Source organism: Colobus angolensis, unplaced genomic scaffold, assembly GCF_000951035.1.
Source record: "Colobus angolensis palliatus isolate OR3802 unplaced genomic scaffold, Cang.pa_1.0 Scaffold16, whole genome shotgun sequence".
In the NCBI taxonomy this organism is placed as follows: Eukaryota; Metazoa; Chordata; class Mammalia; order Primates; family Cercopithecidae; genus Colobus; species Colobus angolensis.
The window spans coordinates 13,006,356-13,032,728 of NW_012114710.1; positions in this window are offsets into that span (position 1 = coordinate 13,006,356).

Sequence of the window (26,373 nt, forward strand, 5' to 3'; positions counted from 1 at the left end):
TTCTCCTCTTTCTTGTTCAGTTTTTCTTCTACTTTCTACTATATTGACATAATACTGATTCCCTCATACCCTAGCTCTGCCTTTTTCCTCCCTGTGGACTATTGAATCTCTTTTGTAGATGGCCCATTATTTCGTTACATATGACAAATTATATTCCAGAAAATAATACTTTTCACTTCCTCCATCACTACTACACTGGTCCAGGTCCCCACCATCTCTCACCTATGCTATTGCAATAGCCTTCCAATTGGTTTCTCTCTTTCTGTCCTTTGACTCCCACAATCTATTCTTAACAATCTAGAATAATCTTCTAAAAAAGGAAATCAGCTTATGTCAGCTAATGCTCAGAAACCTCCAGTAATGCCCATATCAATCACTTCAAACTTCAAAGTCTATAACACTCTTTTCTTCTGCCTCCATGTATTTCTGCTAGCTTGTCTCCATCAGACTGGGAATGCTCCCACCACAGGACTTTTGAACATACTGTTTCCTGCCTGGAATGTTTTTCCCCTAAAAATCTCTGTGACTTACTCTCTTATTATTTTTTTTTGTTGTTCAAATAGTGTCACACCATCCTATTTACTTGTCTTACCGTCCCGTTTTACATTACCTTTTCCAATCCTGCATTCCTTTCCCCAATTTCTTACTTTTATTTCACGAAAAGAATTATCAGGTTCAGCATACAATATATCCTACTTATTTTTGTATTGTTTCTATCCCACTATGATATAGTTTAAAAGAACACATGTTTTTTTGACTGTTTTGTTCACTAATATGTTCTTCTGCCATTGTAAAATGACTCATATGATATTGAATAAACGTGTATTAAAAATTTATTTGGCTTTTTAATGAAGGGACTGACAAGGTGGTAAAACTGGTAAAACACACTTGAAAAACTGAGTATATTAGGCACTAAAGATGGAATAATATGGATGACTTAGGTATAAAAGTAGTTAAAGTCATTCAGGGCAATACAATAATAAAATTGGGGCTAAATTTTTAACAGAAAAATATATTCAAATCTCTACTAGACAAAAATCTGCAAGTACCAACTAATTTCATAACATGTGAGCCCTCGTTAACAGGAAAGAGCAAGTCAAACAAAGGCACATTCACGTAGATAGTTCAATAATCCAGGGTGTGCCTGTGAAACAATTCTCTGTTATGTTGAAAAGGCAGGCAGTTATTCTTAAAACTAAGTAGAAGATTTATTGTCTTGTAGTAAGGAATCAATAAATAATTGTTGATTATGTAAGTGAATGTTATTATCTTCAATTAAATTATAGAAAACCTTATTCTGTATTGAAAGTTAATATGTGTCTTTAAGGTGTTCCATTATGTCACATTGAAAATTTATTTTTCAACTAGTAATGTCATCTCCATTTTTGGTGCAGTAGTTTCAATATTTTTTATGTACAAGGAATCACATCGTTTGATGGATGGAACATGGATAGTGAGAAACCTTATCTTGGGAAGAGGAAATTCTGTGCCAAATATATGCAGCATGGTTTCTACAAGTGTAAGCTAAAAATATACTTCCAATTATTTGTGACAAGTTGACCTATGGTTTGTAGGGTATACTGATTTTTACACTACTTATGAAAGAAAAGGGTGTTCACTGTACGGTAAGAGAAAATGTAAACTGGAACAATCTTTTTAAAAAGCATTGAGTAGAAAGATTTATAAATATACATAATTGATGCCCAGGTAATTATAATTGTATGCATTTAAATCAGATAGAATTTAAATTTCCTTTATATTTCATTTTCTATTGTCCTATAAAGAACATATATTAACAAGTGATAATGTAATAAAAATAATTATTTTGAATATTGGTATATATTAGTTTTAAGTATATTCAGCTTATAAGACTGTTGACATACTGCCAAATTACTGTCAGATATTAGATATTATGCATTTACAAATTTACTGTTACCTTTAAATATTAAAATTTATTTTTGAAATATTTATCTTAATGTAACATATACACTGAGCATCAACAAAGAATAAGGCAAATTTGTCTGAATTTGAACAATATGAAAATCTGCATGAACTAGCTCTGCTTTCCTCTCAAAATATAACACAGCCAAACTTATACATTTTCTATTCAGTGGAAGAATCACATTCAAGATTATTATTAAGGACAGTGATGCGCTTTAAAATGTGTTTTACTCTTCTCTCTCCACCCTAACTGTTGGCTGTGCTTAGTGGCTTATTTCCAAAGAGTAGAGTATGGAAAGAGGAAAAACTGAATACATTTATGGTAGAGAAATCTGGAAAACACTACCTTGGCCAGGGAGGTGTTCAAGGTTAATATTTTCAGTGATAAGTCAAGTCGATAACATGTTATCTTATTATTCTACAAGAAGACTTCACTTTTACATTTTTCTTCCTAGAAACCTATACTCTGGCTGAACCATGATAAAAAAAAATCAGACAAACTGAAATTGAGAAATATTGTACCAAATATTTTACTGGTACTTAAAAAAAGTCAAGGTTATAAAAAACAAAGAAATCTGATGAACAGTCACAGATCAGAGGAGACTAAAGAGACAGGATAACTAATTGTAATGTGTTATCCTAGATGAGATGTTGGATGGGATCCTGGAACTGAAAATACCCCAAAACTTGAAAATTCAATAAAATCTAAGTGTAGTTAATAGTAATATGCCAATGTTAGTTTCCCAGTTATTGCAAATGTACGTTGGTAATGTAACATGTTACAATAGGGAAAACTGGGTGAGAGGTATAAGGCAACTATTTTTCCAAATTTTCTGTAAATCAAAAACTAATCTAAAATTTAAAATATCTATTAAAAATATATTCCAACATACTTGAGTACTTCTGTCAACTCAGTAGGACACAAAGGAAAGAGGGAAAGAAAAGAAAAAGAGAAGAAATAATTAATAGAGAAATCAATTGCTGGATGGACAAACTTCAGAAAATTCTAAACATTTTTGCTCCCATTATAAAGTAGTAAACCAGTGTGGTAAGAATACCCTGTGTCTTCAGATCCTTCTACTGTATTTCAGTTCTTTTTGCATATGGTCATAAGTGTTTCTTTCTGCAAAAAGACACTTGTCTTCAGTAACCATATGTTAAACAAAAAATTGTTAAATAGAGCCTTGTTTCCCCCCCAAAACAGGAGTACTTTATTGCCAAACAGTGCAGTGCTGGTTTGAGATGACGCCTTTCTCCAGACACTTTGCATTCATAGTCTGTAATTGTTATTTTCTGAATATGTTGTGGATTATTTCAACAAATTAGTCACGAATGCTCAAAACAATTGTTTCAATTATCCACTTTGCTTTTTGTTACTATACATATTTTGTATTTGGGTTTGTTTTACTGTGGTATCCCAAGTTCCAGAGTCATTACCCAAACCTTTGGAAACACTTAGAATCTTTATGTTCTGAACGATTTCCAAATCACAGGAAATAATCATCAATTTAATTAGCACAGCGTGTCTTCATGTGTCAGATGCATGGTGTGAGTATTGGAGACATTATAGTTCAACTTCAGGGAGACAATTGCTTGAGTTTAAAATTTGACCTTCCATCGTTATTGTAATATCTTGCTTATTAAAGTTAAGTATATTAATAAGAGGTGATTTATTATTTTACCAGTATTATATATATGTGTGTGTGTATATATATATGTGTGTGTGTATATATATATATATATGAATATCTGGCTCCCAGAGGCGTGTGTGCATGTGTATATATATATTTATACATATAGGTCTATATAATATATAATTGTATGTCTATATAATATATGTATATATATTATACAATTATATAATATATAATTATAAAAAATATAATAGTAAACATATAAATATATAATATAATAAATAAATAATATATAATTTATAATTATATATATGTTGTATATGAATATCTGCCTCCCAGGGATCACACACCTCATACCAATCATCAGTGTAAGCAATTTTAATAATCCCACAAAGCCTGCTCTCTACTGCCTGGTCTCCTTTAGCCACTGTCACCTCTTGTTCAGTTTGTAGACGTAAGTCAGGCATTTGTCTACTGTCTTTCAAACACCCAGAGACACAACAGACAAGCATTACTATACACCAATAGTTTTTTCTGATTTTTTAAGTTATTTCTTAATATCATGAAGGGACTCTTCCCACTTATAGTCTTCTCTCTGTTCATAACCATGTTTTTGTTTCAGATAGTTTTCTGGCATCACTGAAAGAGAATTATTTCATGTGCACAAAAATCATATTTTCTTCATTAATTAACATTATAAAATGTAAAATTGTACTATTTTTCTCTTACTTTTGGTTGAAGCCCAAAGGACACATACAAGCCTGCAGGTGGTTGTTTCCACATTCCAAATATACTTGTTGATTTAATTATTCCACCTTGTATTAATAAATTATAATACCACTTTGTATCCCATACAATTATATAATTATAAATTGTCCCTGTACAATCTAAAAAAAGTGGTAGGACTTGGAAAAGGGACATCTGAAGACTGGTTTTGTAGACACTCACCCACTTGAAGTATTAAAGCTTTAAGTTTCATTGCCCTGGGATTAGGGAGAGGATTCCTTTAGATAAGTTGTTTAAGTGTTCTGACATGATCCATATCCTTGCTGCTCTGTGGGGAAGAGTGAAGTGTACTTACTAACCACCCTAAGCCTTGGGAACAGGGCTTCCAAGGGAACACTGCTATGATAATTAACTTGTGTCACTGGGTGTTTGAAAGACAGTAGACAAATGCCTGACTTACATCTATAAACAAACTGAACTAGAAGTGACAGTGGCTGAAAGAGACCAGGCAGCAGAGAGCAGGCTTTGTGGGGTTATTGAACTGCTCACACTGATGATTGGTACGAGGTGTGTGATTCCTTGGAGCTAGAGGTTGAATGGTGTCGTGATCAGGAGAGGTGACAAATGCAGACCCGGAGGGGAGAATTTAACCAGCAAGCCAAAGACGAGATTGCCACTTCTAAGGCAGCTGCAGTCAGTACACCCCAGAGAGAAAAGCCACTAAGAAGCACAGCCAATATCATACTGAAAGAACAAAAGCTAGAAGCATTCCCCTTGAAAACCAGCACAAGACATGGAAGCCCTCTCTCACCACTTTTATTCAACACAGTATTTGAAGTTCTGGCCAGGATAATCAGGCAAGAGAAAGAAATAAAATGTATTCAAATAGGAAGAGAGGAAGTCAAACTGTCTGTGTTTGCAGATGACATGATCCTATATCTAGAGTACCCTACCATTTCAGTCCAAAAGCTTCTTAAGTTGATAAGCAACTTCAGCAAATCTCAGGATACTAAATCAATGTGCAAAAATCACAAGCATTCCTATACACCAACAATAGAGAAGCAGAGAGCCAAATCATGAATGAACTCCCGTTCACAATTGCTACAAAGAGAATAAAATACTTAGGAGTATAGCTAACAAGGAAAGTGAAGGCCCTCTTCAAGAAGAACTACAAACCACTGCTCAAGGGAATCAGAGAGTATACAAACAAATGGGAGAACATTCCATGCTCATGGATAGGAAGAATCAACATCGTGAAAATGACCATACTGCCTAATTTAGCAATTCAATGTTATTCTTATTCAACAAGCATTGACATTCTTCACAGAAATTAGAACAAAACTATCTTAAAATTATATGGAACCAAAAAAGACCCCAGATAGTCAAGATAATCCTAAGCCAAAAAATGAAGCTACAAACATCATAGTACCCAACTTCAAACTATACTACAAGGCTACGGTAACCAAAACAGCATGGTACTGATACTAAAACAGACACCTAGACCAATGGAACAGAATAGAGAACTCAGAAATAAGACTTCACATCTACAAGCCTCTGATCTTCAATAAGCCTGACATAAACAAGCAATGGGGAAGGGATTCCCTATTTAATAAATTGTGCTAGGAGAACTGACTAGTCATATGCAGAAAATTGAAACTGGATCCCTTCCTTACACTTAATACAAACGTTAACTCAAGATGTATTAAAGACTTAAATGTAAAACTCAAAACTATGAAAACTCTAGAAGAAAATCTAGGTAATACCATTCAGGACATGGCATGGGCACATATTTCATGATGAAAATGTCAGAAGCAATTGCAACAAGAGCAAAGATTGACAAAAGGAATCTAATTAAACTAAAGAGCTTCTGCACAGCAAAATAAACTATCATCTGAGTGAACAGACAACCTATAGAAGGGGAGAAAAATTTTGCAATCTATGAAATCCATCTGACAAAGGTCTAATATCCAGAGTCAACAAGGAACTTAAACAAATTTACAAGAAAAAAACAAACGACCCTATCAAAAGGTTGCCAAAGGACAAGAACAGACACTTCTTAAAAGAAGACATTCATTTGGCTAACAAATTATATATATATATGAATAATATATATATGATTATTATATATATATGAATAATATATATATATTATTATTATATATATATTCACACATATGTATGAATAAGCTCAACATCACTGATCATTACAGGAGTGAAACTCAAAACCACAATGAAATACCATCTCACACCAGTCAGAATGACAATTATCAAAAAGTTAAGAAACAACAGATGCTGGCGAGGTTGTGGAGAATTAGGAAAGCTTTTACACTGTTGGTGGGAATGTAAATTAGTTCAACCATCGTGAAAACAGTGTGGCAATTCCTCAAAGATCTAGGATCAGAAATACCATTTGACCCACAATACTATTACTGGGTATATAACCAAAGTAATATAGATCATTATATTATAAAGATACATGTGAAGCACTATCCACAATAGCAAAGACATGGAATCAACCAAAATGTCCATCAGTGAGAGACTGGACAAAGAAAATGTGGTATATATATATATATACCATGGAATATTACACAGCCATAAAAAGGAACAAGATCATGTCCTTTGCAGGAACGTGGATGGAGCTGGAGGCCATTATCCTCAGCAAACTAACACAGGGACAGAAAACCAAACACCACATGTTCTCACTTATAAGCGGGAGCTGAACAATGAGAACACATGGACACGGAGGGAAATGACACACTCTAGAGACTGTCAGGGGTGCAGTGGGGGAAGGGAGAGCATCAGAATAAATAGCTAATGCATGTGGGGCTTAATACCTAGGTGATGGCTTGATAGGTGCAGCAAACCACCACGGCACATGTTTACCTATGTAACAAACACGCACATCCTGCATATGTATACTGGAACTTAAAATAATAAAAGAAACCGTTTGCTTTAAACATTTGCAGAAGTCATCAGAAATAGAAGTCAGATTAGATTGGCACTTTCAAGTACGACATTTTCTTTACTTTACCTCTACTTTCCATCCCCCGCTACCCCTTTCTCTTGAGCCTTGGAGAATCCAGAGGCCTCCTGGGTATGAGATTGCCACCAGGAAAGAGAGATGAGCTAAGGATATCTACTCTCAACCCACCAATTTGAAGCAGGTCCAAGCAGGGTGGGGAGGTCTACCTCTAAGTGAAGTTTAGATATTTCTCTTCCTTTTCCTTGACTTGCTCTCTTTTCCTTTATCTTTGCTTCTCTTTTTTCAACTTTCATTTCTTCAGCTTTTTCCCCCTTCCTTTCTTTTCTTAAAGAATTGGAGATACAGCATCTTGAACATAAACTGGAGATGAAAGTTGAAGTTTACTTCAAAAAGTTTATTTATTTTCATTACACAGGACGGTGTATACTCATTATTGAACCTGGAGGCCTGTTTCTTATCTGAGAATGAGTGGAAAAGTTATTGGGCTTGTGTTAGATCTCATCTAGGGGAAGGGGAAGAATCTTTCCACTAAATGGGTTTAAATGAACAAAGAGAGAACAATTAAGTTTTCTAAATCCAATCCTGCTCGTTCAACATACTAATTGCATCTGTGTGCATCACATTCTAGCTAGTTTATATCATTTGGAATTAGTCTTGCTTCTCTTCAGTTTAGTATTCTATAGATGTGTCATGCTTAAGTTTGTTCTTATGGCACAGTTGCCTGTACATATGGTTATAGTGTATATTATGTACATAATGCCATTTCCAATGAATAAACTGATCTTTAAGGACTTATAAAACTTATTTTGCTCTTCCTGGACCTTATGCATCTCACAGTCACATTATACAATTTTGCTTTCAAAATCTGAGGATTTTTTTTAACTGTAAACTAGTGATTATGAAAATGTATTCTTCTTTAGCTTTATTGCCATACAGCATTTTTTCATTAGCTGCTGCCAACATAAATCTCTGCCCTTTAGCCAGAATAAGCTTCTAGGCTTTAGATATTTCTTTTGATTTTTTTTCTCTGTTCTTTTCCGTTATTGTTCACAGACTCATCTCAAGGATTTGGGATATTTTATTATCCATGGAATTAAATAATGCTTGTATATACCATGGCTCGTTTGTTACTAACATTTTCAGGTCTAATTTTGTTGCTCTTTCCTATATTCCTGTGACCAGGGTTATCATAGAGGGGACTGCTGGCCAGTGTCACCTCAGCTCTATTTCAACAATGGCAGCTTGCCTTTTATCTGTTTTATATTTAAAGTTTTCCAGGTGTGATTCCTTTAAAGGTTCATGACTAAATAGGTTGTGAAAAACATTATTTTAGAAAGGCAGCCTACAAACTTAATTGAGCCACCTTTCCTTTTTCCTTTCAAAATTTGCTAATTATAAAATGACTTTTTATTGTTTATCTGAACTTCAACATGTTTTATAAAAAAACTTTTTCTTTTTTTTATATTTCTTCATAAAGCTTTTAATGGCTAAATCAGCCATTTCATTGAATGAAAGAAGAAATCCTTTTTCTTCATTTTAAAAATAATATGCCAATGACTCCTTCAACTGCTTTAACTGTATTTCAAGTAAATAACTAAGAAGATATAATTATATTATTTTAAAAAGGGTAATTTTTGGACATCATGGAATTTTTTCTTATTATAAGAATAATACATTCTTACTATGAGAAAAGTGAAAATGTGAAGTGTCTAAAAATTTACAATCCTGTAACTGAGAAAACCCCTATTAACATGTCCATATATATCGATCTCTTGTTTTATTTGTGCAGTATACTGTTCTTAACATGTTAAATTCTGATTTATTTTCACTTAGCATTTAAAAACTTCCCTGAGCTTCTTATTGGAAAAAGGAGTTTTCATTTTTCACTGAACTATGTGAAGAATTGTGAAGGATCTGAGATTTTACGCAAGTTAGACTACTCCAGTTTCACAAATGCCAGAGGAGGACAGGATATTCCTGGAACAGAGACAAAGGACTTTATAACTCATGGCATAATAAGAAGCATGAGTATCATCTTTGTTTAAGTTGTTCTTGCCTCCCAGGTTCCATGGGTGACACGAGGGGGCCCAGGTGAATGCACCACATACAATAGATTTGTGTTACAGATGAGAAAACTTTAGCTTAGGAATCCCCTGATCTTCTAAAAGGATGCTAGTAAGTCTGCCCAAACTTTGCCCAGAGGAAGGCATTTCTTTATTCTCCTAGTCAGCAAACAAATCTGCCCTCTGTCTTGGAAGGAGATCTTATTTTTATCTTCCAAGTATGTCTGCTATAAAAATATCTTTATAGGGAGCAAGATGTTTGGATAGAACCCTCCAGCAAGTGTCTCCCCATTGGAACACCAAATTGAACACCTATCCACACAAGAAAATACCTTCATAAGAACCAAAACAATTAGGTGAGTGAAACAGTACCAAATATTAATATAATATTAAGAAATGAGGCATCGAAAAGGGTAGAAAAGACAGTTGTGCATTTCCTACACCACACTTACCCTATCATCCATCAGTGCCACAGGGAGAGAAAATCTGTATTCTTGGGGGAGGGAAAGAAAAGTGAATGTAAAACTTTGCATTGGAGCTCAGTGCTGCCTTCTCACAGCAGAACACAACAGAATTCTGCCAGTTCCCACAGAGAGAGCATTTAGACCAGCCCTGGGCCAGAGGGGAATTCTCAGCCCCAGCAGGAAGAACCTAAGCCTGGCTCCACCTCCTGCTGACTAAAGTGGTCTGGGGCCTGGATTCAATTTTATTGGCAGTCAGACCACAAGGACTGCAGTACTTGTGCAAACACTGTAGCTACACTGGGTTTAGAGGCAGTGGACTTGTGGTGCATGTGACTTAGTGCAACAGCAACTGTGGTAGCCAAGGATGTGCCTATATCAACCCTCCCCCAAGTCCAGGCAGCCCAGCTTGGAGAGAGGCTCCTTCTGACTAGAGGAAAGAGAAGGAAGAGAGCCAGAGACTTTGCCTGGTGACCCAGGGAATTCTCCCTTTTTACCCAGCCCAACCAATAAATGGTACTTGTAGAACTCCGCAAGTGTTGTGGCATTCCTAGGCCTAGGGAACTTTTTAGTACTGATATGGTTGCATTGACCACAGGCTTAGATTACAACACTCAATTCAATTTGAATATGTGGAAACCCTTCTCAACAAGGACAGGTATAAAGACCAGACTGTGAAGAATAGAATAAATTCCTAACTCTTCAATGCACAGTTCAATTCAACTCTGCCAATAAAATTGAATCCAGGCCCCAGACATTGAGGAACATTTGCAAGCATCCAGGAAAACACAGCCTCACCAAACAAACTAAATAAATCACCAGGGACAGATCCTGGAGTGATGGAAATATATGATCTTTCAGAGAAGAATTCGAAATAGCTGTCGTGAGGGAACTCAATGAATTTCAAAATAACACAGAGAAGAAATTTTGAATTTTATCAGAGAAATTTCACAAAGAGAGTACAATGATTTTTTAAAAATCAAGCAGAAATTCCAGAGCTGAAAAATTCAATTGACAAATTGAAAACTGCATCAGTCAGTCTCTCAACAGCAGAATTGAATCAAGCAGAATAAAGAACTAATGAACTTCAAAACAGGCTATACAAAAATACACAGCCAGAGAAGAAAATAGAGCAAAAATAACAAAGAACAAACCATACCTCCAAGAGCTAGAAAATAGCCTCAAAAGAAAAAACAAAAAACAAAAACCTAAGTTATTGATCTTAAAGAGGATGTAGAGGAGTTTAGGGTAGAAAATTTGTTCAAAGAAATGATAACAGAGAAATTTCCAAAACTAGAGAAAGATAGGAATATACCTGTAAAAGAAGGTTGTAGAATACCTAGAAGATTTGACCCAAATAAGACTAGTTAAAGGCATATATTACTCAAACTCTCAAAAGTCAATGATAAAGAAAGGATCTTAAAAGCACAAAAAAGAAAGAAATACTATATGAAGGAACTCTAATACATTTGGCAGCAGACTTCTAAATAGAAACATTTCAGGCTGGAAGAGAGTAGAATGACATACTTTAAATGATTAAGAAAAAAACCTTTCAACCTCAAATATTGTATCCATTAAAATTATCTACAATACAACTGTAAATATATATGCACTCAATATTAGGGACCCAGATATACAAAGCAACTCTTATTAGAGCTAAAGAGAGATAGATCCCTAGACAATAATAGGTGAGGACTTCAACACCACACTTTTAGCATTGGATAGTGATATGGTTTGGATATTTGTCCTCCACAAATCTTATGTTGAAATGTAATTTCAGTGTTGGAGGCAAGGTCTGGTGGGGTTGTTGGGCCATGGAGATGAATTCCTTATGAATGACTTGGTATCATTTCCATGGTGATGAGTGAGTTTTTGCTCTGTGAGTTCATGCTTGAGAGCTAGTCATTTAAAAGAGCCTGGCATCTCCCCATCTCTCTCTTGCTTCCTCGCTCAACATATGACATGCTGGCTCACCTTCCTTCATGATTGTAAGCTTCTTGAGGCCCCCAGAAGCAAATGCTGACACTACTTTGTGTATAACCTGCAGAACTGTGAGCCAAAATGAAACCTTTTCTTTAGAAATTACCCAGCCTCACATATTTCTTTATAGGAATGCAAATGGTCTAACACATACAGAATATCCAAACAGAAAATTAACAAGAAAATATTAGACTGAAATTTCACTATAGATCAAATGATTCTATAGGCATTTATTAAACATTTCATCTAACAGCTACAGAATACACATTATTCTCCTTAGCACCTGGACATTATTAAGAGTAAACCATATATTAGGCCACAAAATGTCTTTTAAATATTCAAAGAATATTTAAATCATATCAAGTATTGTATCTGACAACAATGGAATAAAACTAGAAATCAATAGCAAGAGAAACTTCAGAAGCTATATAAACACATAGATATTAAACAATATTCTCCTGAACAATCATTGGTTCAATGAAAACATTAAGAAAAAAATTTAAAAATTTACAGAAGCGAACAAAAGTGGAAACTCAACATATCAAAACCTATGGGATATAGCAAAAGCAGGGAGCTTATAGCAATAAATCAAACATGTAAAAACTAAACTTCAAATAAACAATCAAATGATGCATCTTAAATAACTAGAAAAGCAACAGCCAGCCAAATCAAAAATTAGTAGAAGAAAGAAAGAATAAGATCAGAGAAGAAATAAATAAAATTGAGACTAAAAAATACAAAAGATCAACAAAACAAAACATTGCTTTTACAAAAAATAAACAAAATTGACAAACCATCATTCAAACTAAATTAGAAAAAAAGAATGAAAATCCAAATAAATCAAGTCAGAGATAATAGAGACATTACAACTGGCACTCCAGAAATTCAAGGATCATTAGAGAATATTGGGAGCTGGCAAATGCCAATAAATGGGAAAACCTAGAAGAAGTGCATAAATTCCTAGACCCACACAAGTTATCAAGATTGAATCATGAAGAAATAAAAAATCCGAATAGACCAATAACAAATAACAAGAGAAAAATAGTAACAGAATGGTTGTCGTCAAAAAAAAGCTTAGTATCTGATGGCTTCAATGTTGAATTTTTCCGAACATTTAAAGAAAAACTATTCCAATCCTACACAAAATTTTCCAAGAAACTGAGTAGGAAGGAATACTTACAAACTCCTTCTAGGAGGAAAGTATCATCCTGATATGAAAACTAGACAAAGACACAGCAACTCAACAAAAAGTAAACTACAGGCCAATATCTCTGATGAACATAGATTAAGAAAATCCTCAACCAAACACTAGCACACCAAATTTAACAGCACATAAGAAGTAATACAAAATGGTCAAGTGGGATTCACCCTATGTATGCAAGGGTAGCTCAACATATACAAATCTGTAAATGTAATACAGTAAATATCAGCAGAAGGAAAGACAAAACTATAAAATCATTTCAACTGATGCCAAAAATGCATTAGGTAAAATTCAACATTGCTTTAAAATAAAAACTGTCAGCAATCTGGGTATAGAGAAACATATCTCAATAAAATAAAAACCATATATATCAAATCCACAGGTAGTATCAAACTGAATGATTAAAACCTGAAAGCTTTTCCCGTAATAACTGGAATGAGACAAGGATGCCCACTTTCATCACTTTTACTCAATTTAGTACTAGAATTCCTAGCCAGAGCAATTAGGAGAAAGAAATAAAGGGCATCCAAACTGGAAAAAAGTCAAATTATCCTTATTTGCTGATGATATTATCTTATATTTTTAAGAACCTGAAGATTTTATCAGAAAAGTAATAGAACTGATAGCAAATTTAGTCAAATTGCAGGATACAAAATCAACATACAAAAATCAGTAGCATTTCTCTAAGTCAAAAGTAAAAATTCTGAAAAGGAAACCAAGAAAGTAATACCATATGCAATAACTACAAATAAAATAAAATACCTACGAATAAACTTAACCAAAGAAGTAAAACACCTCTACAATAAAAATATAAAATATTGATGAAATAAATTCAAAAGGATACACTAAAAATGGAAAGCTACTCCATGTCCATAGATTAGAAAAGTCAATATTGTTAAAATGTTCATATGAACCAAAGCAATCTGCAGATTCAATACAATCCCTATGAAAATACCAGTGACATTCTTCACTAAAATAGAAAAAAAGATCCTAAAATTTATATCAAATTACAAAAAAAAAAAAAAAATGAAACAATAGCTAAAACCATCCTGAGTAAAAGTAACAAGCCTGGAGACATCATTTTACCTGACTTTTAATTATGTGGCAGAGTTACGGAAACCCAAACACCATGATACTGGCATAAAAACAGACACATAGACCAATGGAACAGTATACAGAGCCTAGAAATAAATTCATGCATTTACAGTCAACTTATTTTCAACAAAGGTGCCAAGAACATACATTGGGGGAAGGATGGGTCTTTTCAATAAGTTGTTCTGGGAAAACTAGATATCCGTATTTAGAAGAATGAAACTAGACCCCTATCTCTCACCATAGACAAAAATCGAATCAAAATGGATTAAAAACTTAAATCTAAGACCAGAAACTATAAACCTACTAGAAAAAAATGTTAGCAAAACACTCTAAGACATAGGTCTGGGCAGAGACTTTTTGAGTAAAACCTCAGAAGCACAGGTAACTGAAGCAAAAGTGGACAAATGAGATCACATCAAGCTAAAAATCTTCACCCCAAAGGAAACAGCAAAGTGAAGAGACAGCCCACAGAATGGGAGAAAATATTTGCGAACTACCCATCTGACAAGGGATTAATAAACAGAATATATAAGAAATTCAAACAACTAAATAGGAAAAGATCAAGTAATCCAATAAAAATATGGGCAGAAGATCTGAATAGATATTTCTCAAAAGAGGACATACAAATACCCAAAAAATATATGCAAAAATGCTCAACATCACTAGTTATCAGAGAAAAGTAAATTAAAGCTAGAGTGATGTATCATCTCATTCAAGTTAAAATGGCTTTTATACAAAAACAAACAAACCAACCAACAAAAACAGGCAGTAATAGATGCAGGCTAGGATGTGAAGAAAGGGAACCCTTGTACTGTTGGTGGAAATGTAAATTAGTACAGCCAGTATAGAGGTTCCTCAAAAAAAAAAAAACTACAAATCTGAACTACCATATGATCCAGCAATCTCTTTGATATAAACTGCTGGGTTTATATCAAAAGCAGGGGAAACAACATATTAAAGAGGTATCTGCTCTTCTACATTTATTGAAGCACTATTCACAATAGGCAAGATATTGAGTAAATATAAATGCCCATCAGTGTCTGAAGAAAATACACATACACACAATGAAATATTATTCAACCATAAAAAATATGATATCCTGTTATTTGCAGTAACATGGTTGGAACTGGAGGACATTATGTTTCATGAAATAAACCAGTCACAGAAAGTTAAATATTGCGTATTCTTTCTCATATGTGGGAGTTAAAAAAAAAAAATTGAACTCATGGAGATAGAGAGTAGAATGATGATTACCAGAGGTTGGGAAGAATAGAGAGCTATGGAGGGAAAAAAGGGGGATAGTAATGGGTTCAATACAGTTAGATAACAGGAATAAGATCCAGTGTTAGGTAGAACAATAGGGCAACTATAGTTAACAATAGTTTATTTTATATTTCAAAATAACAGAATACAATTGAAATGCTCCTAATACAAAGAAATAAGTCCTTAAGGTGATGGATACCCCCATTTACTCTAATTTAATAATTACACAGTGTATGCTTGTATCAAAATATCCCATGTACTCCATAAATATGTAAAACTATCATATATCCATAATTAAAACTAAAAAATTAAAAATATACCACAAAGACCCTCCAAACTGCATTCAGTAGTTAATGGTATTTAAAAGTCTTCCATAGTCTGTAATCAAATTTGGCAACATCAGTATCAAGTCGTAGCTTTTCTTGTCTTATAAATATGATCTCTCAATATGGCATTGAAAATGCCTAGAAGCAAAGACAATCAATGTGAATGTCTAGTACCCAAAATTGTGATATCATACTACCATTTCTTAGTGGAACAATCTTGGGCTACTTCAAAAAATACATTCTTTGTTTGAAAAAGGTGCCAAGAACATTCGTTTGGGAAAGAAATACAAATGTAAAATTGTGACACAATTTTGTGCCAAAAAGCAAGCAATCTCTCAAGGCATAACGAAGTCATATGAAAAAGAAACAGGCCTCATCTCAATGAATTCACAGTGGAATAATATGGCAATATTTGAAGGAGAAAAACAATAAAATAACTGCAAAGGTTTGGATCACATTGTGTATATAACATTTCATGAGTTTACATAATTCCATTTAAACTCACATGCTTATATAAGGAACTTTGCTTAGTCACTATTGGAGACTAGGTTCCAAATCAGTATTCTAAAACACATCTACAAATAAAGGTAAAGAATCAACTGTTTATTATATCTTGTCTTTTCTGTATAAACTGAATTTCAGAGTAGCAAAGTGGTTGATGAGGGTGAGTTTTTTTATAGAAGAATTTTAGAGAATAAATGCAGAAGAAATAATAGAAAAATCATTGTTTAGTAATTCTTACTGAAAGAATGGATCTAGGCAATGGTCATCATTGAAAGCCAAAATCACTGGGTGAAAGAGTGATGGGCAACTTCATAATGAATGTTTGCGACTGATACCACCTGAGTAGTGATCAATTCTAGCATCATTTAAAAATGGGGCAATAAGATGTGGCTCATGATGATGCTAAGAAATGCACAGCAATATTTAGATGAGTTTTTGTCTAGAAATATAGACCTGAATCGATCAAGACTCTAAATCTCACTTTATGTTTATAGGAGCTACCAGCTGTGAGAGATAAATAATTTAAATAATATTACAAAGAACAATCAATCAAATCTCGTAAAGAATACTTCATAGCCTAAGTAACCTTTTCCTAAAACTGAATGGACCAAAAATAAAAACTGTTAATGGTTAAATGTTGTTTTGGAATTAGAAGATTATACATAAAAAAGGAAATATGTGAATTTTGGGTCTTCATTTAAACAAACAAACTGCCAAAAGAAACCTTTAAGGCAATAGGGAAAATATGAATATAATTAGTATGATACTAAAGCTATAGCTGTTGAATACGAAGATTACTATGTGGAAGAAGTTAGATAATATGTTTAAAAGCAGATTTATAATTGTAAACATATTTGCCTATAGGTTGAGATAAGGGTCTGAAACCAAGAAGATCTCAGTTTAAATAAAATAAGGGCATGAAATAATGCTTTCAAAATAAGTAAGTTATATGAAGAACAAGTTATGTTATTCAGTCTGAGTTGAATGGAAGATCAATACCAGCAGATATATTTAGGTTTGTTGCCCAGAAAGCTAATGTAATCATCCATTAATAAACACATCTTCTCCCAATGACACATTTAATATTTGTTTCATTATACTTTTGTCAGACTACATGAGCAATACCTTTTTGAATAAAAATACTTGTCTCTGGCCAAGCAGTTTTCCTTACTGTCTGATAAAATGTCTGTGTTCATTTTTCAAAAGTAAGGTTTATTGATGTAGAACTTATTACAACAAACTTGTATGTGTTTACATGTGCGTTTGTAAAGTTGTATGAATTTTGGTAAATGTACCTGATTGTGTAATCACCACCGCGATCAACATATGAAACTGTATCATTAAGTACAAAAATTTTCCTCAAAATTATTTTGGCCATAAATTCCCAATTCCCCAATTCCACTCCTTAGAAATCAATAATCTGTTTTCTGTTCCTATAGTTTGTATTTCCAACAATGCTATATGAATGGAATCATAAAGCATGTAGCCTGTTGAGTCTGCCTACATTCACTTAGCACAATCAATATTTCAATCTTTTATTTTCTTTTTAATATGTATCATTAATTAATTACTTTTTATTACTGAGTAGTACTCCATTATGTGGATTCACTACGGTTTGTTTAATCATTTACTACTGAAGAACATCAGGGTGATTTTGAGTTTGGGGTTATTATGAATAAAACGCCATAAACATTCACATACAGGTTTTTATGGTGACATAGATTTTATTTTCTCTCAGGTAATCACCAAAGAGTGGCTGGGTCACATGATTAAGTGTACATTTAATTTTACAAATAATTAGCAAGTTGTTGTAGGTATATCATTTTGGATTCCCACCAGCAATTTATGAAAGTTCCATTTGTTCTATATCCTTGTCAGCACTTGGAATTGTTAGTTTCTTTGATTTTAACCATTCTACTAGGGGTATACAGGATCTGATTGTAATTAGTTAGCAATTCCCTAACAACTAATGACATCAAGCCTATTTTCATTGCTTATTTGCCATGTGTATATCTTTTTGTGATTTGTCTGTTCAAATCTTTTGGCCAGTTATAAATTGAAGATTTTTATTGTTTAATTTTGAGAATTCTTTATATATTCTTATATTCTACATGCAACTTCCTTTTTGGATTAAGCTTGCATATATTTTCTCCCAGTCTGATGGATGTGTTTTATCATTTTTTAGGTCTATATTAACTTTTATTAAGTCAATTTCATACAGTTTTTCTACTAATTGTATTCTCAGTATTATAGCTATGTAATCTTTCCTGCACACAGGTTACAATTTTTTTCTTTCTAGAAGTTTTACAGTTTTAAGATTTATATTTAGGTTTATAATTAATTTTGTGTTAATTGTTTTAGATAATGCAAGATATGGATTGAGGTTTTTTATTCTACATACTCATGACTAATTGTTTTAACACCATTTGTTGAAAACACTATTGTTTCTACATAAAATTGTCTTTGGATTTCGTTGAAAATCAATTGCCAATTTATATGTGGATCTATTTCTGGACTTTCTGTTTCATCGATTTATGTACGTCATTTCACCAATACCACATAGTCTTGATTGTTGTTTTTAATGTATTTAAGTTATAGTAATTTGTATAGCATGTTTTGATGTTGGGTGGAGTGAATCTTTCATTTTTATTCTTAGGCAAAATTGTTTTGCCTATCTAGTTTTTCTAGCTTCCTTTTTTTTCTTTTCTTTTCTTTTTTTAATGGATTCCTTTGAAGCCAATTTCCTAACTATCTTAGATAGTAAACCTTAAAAATGCAGGTGTAATTCCACATGAGTCATAAGATCTTTGACAATGACTTTTGTGCTGCAACATTTTGTGACTTTTTTTCTCACTTGATACATTTCTATAAGCCAGGAGTGTTCTCATCTGTATCAGTCATGGTTCCAGACAGAAAGAAAAGGTGCATTCTGATGGAAATTTAAACAGACTGGAGTGGTAAAAGTGAAGTTAAAGGATGCACCAACAAATATTTAGACTCCAGGGTATTAATACATTGAGTGGCAAGCCATTACCACTTCTCGGCCTGAAGGAGCAAGGGGAAGAAAGAATATTGCCAGAGACTAGGGGTTGTTAAAGTCACGTAGAAGGGGCTTTCCCACTTGCAGCTTTCATCATAGAAAGTTTCAGCTACTGTCAGAAACTTGAGGAAGGAAGCGAAGAAGAAATACTGAACTCTCCTTTTATTTCATAACCTCCTGGCTATACCTCTTATTGGCTGAAACTTACCAGAAAAAGTGGATAAAATAAATTCACTTACTGCAGTCCAAGGAGATAAACACTCAAGGCAATGATCACTTAGAGAAGGGTGTCAATAGATCTACAGAGAACATGGAGAAAAGCATCCCAATAGCCCCTTCCATCCCGGATTCTGATTGCAGCTCAGGTGTATCTCCACAGCTCATAAATTTTAAGTTCAAAACTGTAAAACAGGCTGGGTGTGGTGTCTCACACCTGTAATCGCAGCACTTTGGGAGGCCGAGGCAGGCAGATCACGAGGTCAAGAGATCAAGACCACCCTGGCCAACATGGTGCAACCCTGTATCTACTGAAAATACAAAAATTAGCCCAGTGTGTTGGCACGTGTCTGTAGTCCCAGCTACTCAGGAGGCTGAGGCAGGAAAATCGCTTGAACCCGGGAGGCAGAGGTTATAGTGAGCCGAGATCAGGCCACTGCACTCCAGCCTCGTGACAGAATGAGATACTGTCTAAAAAAAAAAAAAAACTGTAAAACATTATAATTGTATTTATTTTATTTTAGAGATGGCAGAGAAAACCAATCATACAATTTAATGGAGACCATTTTGCTTTTTTAAATAGAAAAGGTCTATTTTGATTGTTTTTAATTTAATTTTTTTCTAGCTTTAGTAATGTATAATTGACATAAAAATTGTATACACTTATGGCACACAACATAATGTTTTAGTATATATGTCTATGTGTAGAAAAATGATTGTCAAGCTAATTAACACATCTATCACCTTACATACTTGTTTCTTTGAGATAACATTGAGGATCTACTCTTTTAACAATTTCCAACTATACAGTGCATTAGCTATAGTCACCATACCATACAACAGATCTCTAGAACTTATACATCCTATCTAATTAACTCTTTTTATTCTTGGACCAACCTCTCACTTTTCCTCTCCCCAGCAGCCGCTGACAACCACCTGTTCCTATGAGTTTGACTTTTTAAAATTCCACATGCAAGTGAGATCACACAATCTTTGTCTTTCTGTGCCTGCACTTCCAGACTCCAAAAACTGTTTCCTAAATTTATGAATATTACAAATATAATCCTTAGTAATAAAATAAATAGGATGATAATTAGAAAGTTAAGCAGAAACTTTGAGACTACTTTTTTACTTATTCTCATTTTACTTTTATATAATCATTCACTCTTTGTATCATTTTCCTTTTTTTGAGACGGAGTCTCGCTCTGTTGCCCAGGCTGGAGTACAGTGGCACGATCTCGGCTCACTGCAAGCTCCGCCTCTGAGGTTCACGCCATTCTCCTGCCTCAGCCTCCCGAGTAGCTGGGACTACAGGTGCCCGCCACCATGCCCGGCTAATTTTTTTGTATTTTTAGTAAAGACAAGGTTTCACCGTTATAGCAAGGATGGTCTTGATCTCCTAACCTCGTGATCCGCCGGCCTCGAACTCCCAAAGTGCTGGGATTACAGGCTTGAGCCACCGCACTCGGCCTATTTTCCATTTTTAAGGCTGGTTTTGATCTTAGTGGAACATCCCAGAGTGGTTATTTTCTAAATGGAGTTCAGTCACTTATCTCTCTCAATCCTAATATTGCTTCTAGGCCAGTTTACTTTCAGTGATTCAGTACCTCTCATCACATGAACACTTGTATATTTTCCTTCTTTATACCTCAGAATAACCAAAAGAGAAATAGTAAGTAAAATTAATTTGGTTTCATTTAAAGCTAAAAGAATCTCGTCAAGCCTCTGTATTATCAAATTTATAAGATATTATAAGTATCCCATGCTACCTAGTACGTTGTATACAAGCAAGTTGCAGAGCTTCAGCTTGCAACTTGCATCTCAGGCATCCTCAAGAGTCCCTTGGGGAGGAGGTGTCTGTATATACAAGGGAGAATCAGGGTGGTGAAAAGGAAAGAAATGATAAGAGACAGAAGGAGAACAGATATAATGATAAATGATGCTACATTTTCTAAAAAAAAAAAATAAGTGGAGGAAATCACATTTACTTACTGGAAAAAATTAAATGTGGACTAACAAAATGAAAGTATAAAGTAATGTTTGTAAATATGTATGGTTTAAATTTTACCATACATTTTTGTAACTTATGATAACCAAATCATTTTAAATAAACGTGTATCAATAAAGACTCTTGTGAGAAAAGTTCTTCTGAATATTAATGCTGTTAAGCCCTCTGTAGTAACCGCAAAAAACATCAGTACCTATCAGTTCTTATATTTGATGGACTAAGGAGTTCGCCATCTTCAAATTATTTTCAGTGGAAAGTTGTGTAAAAAAAAATCAAAATTTATTTGATGTTAATAATATAAAATTATCAACTTTAATATCAGATACATTTTATATCTGGGATTTAAAAAAACCCATTTGACCTATTTTGTTAAGTATGCAACTGGTGTTTTGTTTAAAGGTACCATATTTATAAAGGTTTTGTCAATAGAAATAAATACATAGCATATATTTCATATATATAATATATAGTGTATAAATACATACAAAATTATGATAATACTTGGAGTCAATCATTTTGAAAATGTAAGAACAAAATTAAGCCTCACTACATTTATTTTATTATCTGGATTATATTTAGAGTTGATACTTTATTTCACCACATAATGTTTCTAATTTATATCAATAACAAAAAAGTCATATTAAGCATACATCAATGAGCTTATGAAAAAATAAACCAAAAACCAAAAATAGAAGAAAGAGAAAACAAAGAAACTTGACACCCGATTTCTAACTTTTGAATTAGTTGATATTATCAATGTGAAAAAAACACATAGGGCATAAAGTAACAGAAATACTTGATTTTGAACAAATTGCATGTTTAGCATATACATTTCACAGACATTGTATAAAAAGCTCATTGCTTCCTATTGTTTAGATATTTTAAAAATATTTAATTCAGGATTGTTCAGCCTATATGCATAAAAATGTATAATTGGTAATTGATTGGTAATATTAACCTGATGTATTAAATCTTTTAATACTTCACATTACTTTTCACTTTGACAGATGAAAACTATATTGCTATTGATTTCTGTTATGTTGCCCTAATAAATGTTTATTGCTTCCTATGCCCATTCATGCATGACATCAGTTTATTTATTACTTGGATGGTTCTCTATTGAGACTCTTCTTTAGTCTTATACAATAATTCATTTAAAGTTTTCTGTGTGTATGTGTGCTCTAAAATCTCATCCAGAAAGGAATACTCCCTCTTATTTCAGTGTGGCTGTGACTCTAGTTATTTTTACTAGGAATTCTTGAGTAGTCATACTAAATCTTGAGAGAGAGGGATAAGGCAGTCAATTAGATGTAGCCAGGATGCATTGTTCCCACTGAGAGAGACCAAAATTTTGAGTAAACCAACGTAATTTGAATAGATCTTTGGATAGAAAATGCCAAAGGTCTTTGGATAGAAAATGCCAAAGGTGGATGAACATACCACGTAGACACTGAGGTCGAATAGGGAGAAAGCTGGGAAGCCATGTGGGGTACCCAAACTCTAGGGTTAGTTTCCAACCCCAAATAGCTCCTGGAGAAGGAGTAAAGGAACTGAAGGATTGCCCACTCTTTCCATGAACCTCTGGGATCCTAGCTACCAGGGATCCCACTTCCCCCATGGATGTTTGAGTTGGCAGGGGGATCTACCAGGAGAGTAGGAAGACAGGGATTTAGCCAGCATGGTGCCAGGGTCCTTTGTGCATGTGGTGGTAATAGGCACCCATACCCAAGTGATCCTTATCTCCCTCTGAGAAAGTTTATTACCAGATGAATGCTGGGCCAGGTGAAAGTGGGTGTAGCTTCTGTGAAGGACTGGGGTATGTTTGTTATGCTGGACTGTTTGACTGCCAGCCCCTCCCAGGGGCCCTGCCTGGCCACCCCACAGGAGCATGTGCACAGTACAGCCTCCACTTCCAGTCTCTGTGATTTGCTTTACCTGAGTATGTTCCCAGTGACCTGAGAGAACTTTAGACCTCCAGTGCACCCAGAACTCAACACTGAGAATTCAGTGGATGGAGCCACAAGTCAGTCCCAGTGCCTTAGAGCTGTGTTGTGCAGCTTGAGAATGTTGAGCCTAAATCTGTGCCTGGAACTCAAACAAAGGAGGAGCTGACACTCTCAGAGCACTCAGAGGGGTGAGAAGTGTGGTTTTGTGGACTGGTGCAGGAGCATGTCATGCCTTCCTCCACAGAGTGGCTCTGGAAAGGCTGTGGCCTATCTCCCTCTGCCTAAGGAAGACCTGCAGCCTGGAACATCTAACAAAAGAAATGTGAGCATGGTGTCTGTGACTGGAAGGGCCTTGACCAATGCTGAGGACTGGACTTGATGAGGTGGGTCATCTCTCTTTCCACCACACTGCAAAGCATGGCTCTAAACATGAAGAAAAACAGAGAAACAATGTGGCTGAGTAAGAGCCTATCTACTGGCCATTAAACTTAAGTGGCATCTAATGGATTGCAGCTCAAACTATAACAACAAAATTATTTTGTGAATATAACTTCCTGTAAAACCAAGGGCAGTAATTTAGCCACAAATAAAGACCTTAAACAGAGCCTTGGCCCTCTGAAAACACCCAGAAACAAAGCAAACTAACTATACTCTACTTATACCACAGTTAAAGAAACATCAGCCCTCTCACATGAGAAAGAATCAGTGCAATAACTCTGACAATTCAAAAAGCCAGAGTGTCCCCTTACCTTTCAAATGAGTCTCTGGCTCCCCAGCAATGATTCTTAACCAGTCTGAAATGTCTGAAAGGACAGACATAGAATTCAGAATCTAGATAGCAAGGAAGCTCACTAAGATTAAGGAGCAAGTTGAAGCCCAATCCAAAAAATTCCAGGTATCCAGTAAAATGACCTAAGAGCTAAAATAAAAAAATTGACATTTTAAGAAAGAACCAAGCTGAATTTTCAGAGATGAACAATTCACTACAAGAATTTCACAATCTAATCAGAAGTATTAACAGCAGAATAGACCAAGGTGTCAAAAGAATCTCAGTGCTCAAAGACCAGTTCTTCAAGTTAATTCAGTCAGATACAAACACATTTTAAAAATTTTTAAAAAATGAATGTAACCTCTGACAAATATGGGATTGTGTCAGATTACCAGATCTATGTTTCGTTCACATTCCTGAGAGAAAAGGAGAGAGAATAAGCAACTTGGAAAATATATTAAAGGATATAGTCCACAAAAATTTTCCTAATCTCACTAGTGAGATTGACATGGAAATTCGAGAAATACAGAGAACCCCAGCTACATACTATATAAGATGGCCCTTCCCAAGGAACATAGTAATCAGATTCACTAAGATCAATGTGAAAAAAGTTATGAAAGGCAACTAGAGAAAAGGGTCAGGTCACATAAAGAGGGAATCCCAGCAGGCTAATGGAAGACCTCTTAGCAGAAAGTTTACAAGCCAGAAGAGATTAGGGGCTTAATTTAAACAGCTTTAAAGAAAAGAAATTCTAACCAAGGATTTCCAATCCCACCAAACTAAGATTTATAAGTGAAACAGAAATATAATCCACCTCAGACAAGTAAACACTGAGTGAATTTGGTTCAAATAGAACAGTCTTATAAGAGGTCCTTAAGGAAGTGCTAAACATAAATCAAAAGAATAATACTTGCTACAACAAAAACACACTTAAGCACATAGTTCATAGACACTATAAAGAAACTACACAATCAAGTCTGCAAAACAACTTGCTAACAGCACAATAATAGGATCAAAATCTCACACAGAAATACTAACACTGCATGTAAATGGGCTAAATGTCTCACTCACAAGACTCAGAGTTGTTGGCTGGATAACAAAACGATAACCAATCATCTCCTGTCTTTAAGAGGCCCATCTCACATGCAGCAACACACACAGGCTCAAAGTAAAGGGATGGAGAAAGATCTATTATGCAAACAGAAAACTAAAAATAGCAGGAATTGATATTCTTATATCAGACAAAACACTCTTTAAATCAATGACAGTTAAGAAGGTCAAAGAAGGGCATTTTGTAATGATAAAGGGTATAATTCAACAAGAACACTTAACTATCCTACAGATGTATGCAACCAACATTGGTGCACCCAGATTCATAAAACAAGTTCTTCTTGATCTACAAAAAGATTTAGACAGCTACATGATAATAGTGAGTGACTTCAAAACCTCACTGACAGTGTTAGACAGCTTATCAAGGCAGAAAACTAACAAAGAAACTCTGGGCTTAACCTTGATGCTTGACCAAATTAGACCTAATAGACATCTACAGAATACTCCCCCCACTACCAGAGAATATATGTTTTTTTTCATCTGCACACAGATCATATTCTAATATCTACCACATGCCTGGTCATAAAGCAAATCACAATTCAAAAAAATCAAAATTATATCAAGCACACTTTTGGACCACAATGCAATAAAAATAGAAATCGATGCAATAAAAATAGAAATCGATATCAAGAAGATCCCTTAAACTGCAAAAAATACTTGTAAACTAAACAACTTGCTCCTGTGTAACTCCTGGATAAAGATGAAAATTGAAGCAGAAATAGAAAATTATTTGAAATTGATGCAAATAGGAACACAGCTTACCGAAACCTCTGGGATGCAAGTAAAGCATTATTAAGAAATGTGTCACATATCATACTAAATGTCTTCATCCAGAAGTTAGAAAGATCTCAAATTAACAATCTAACTTTTCACCTAAAGGAACTAGAAAAAAAGAGCCAACCTATCCAAAGCTAGCAGAATGAAATAAATACAGAAATAAAACTGAACAAAATTGAGATATAAAAATCTATACATAAGATCAATAAAACCAAGAGTTGTGTTTTTGAAAGAATAAATGGCCGGGCGCGGTGGCTCAAGCCTGTAATCCCAGCACTTTGGGAGGCCGAGACGGGCGGATCACGAGGTCAGGAGATCGAGACCATCCTG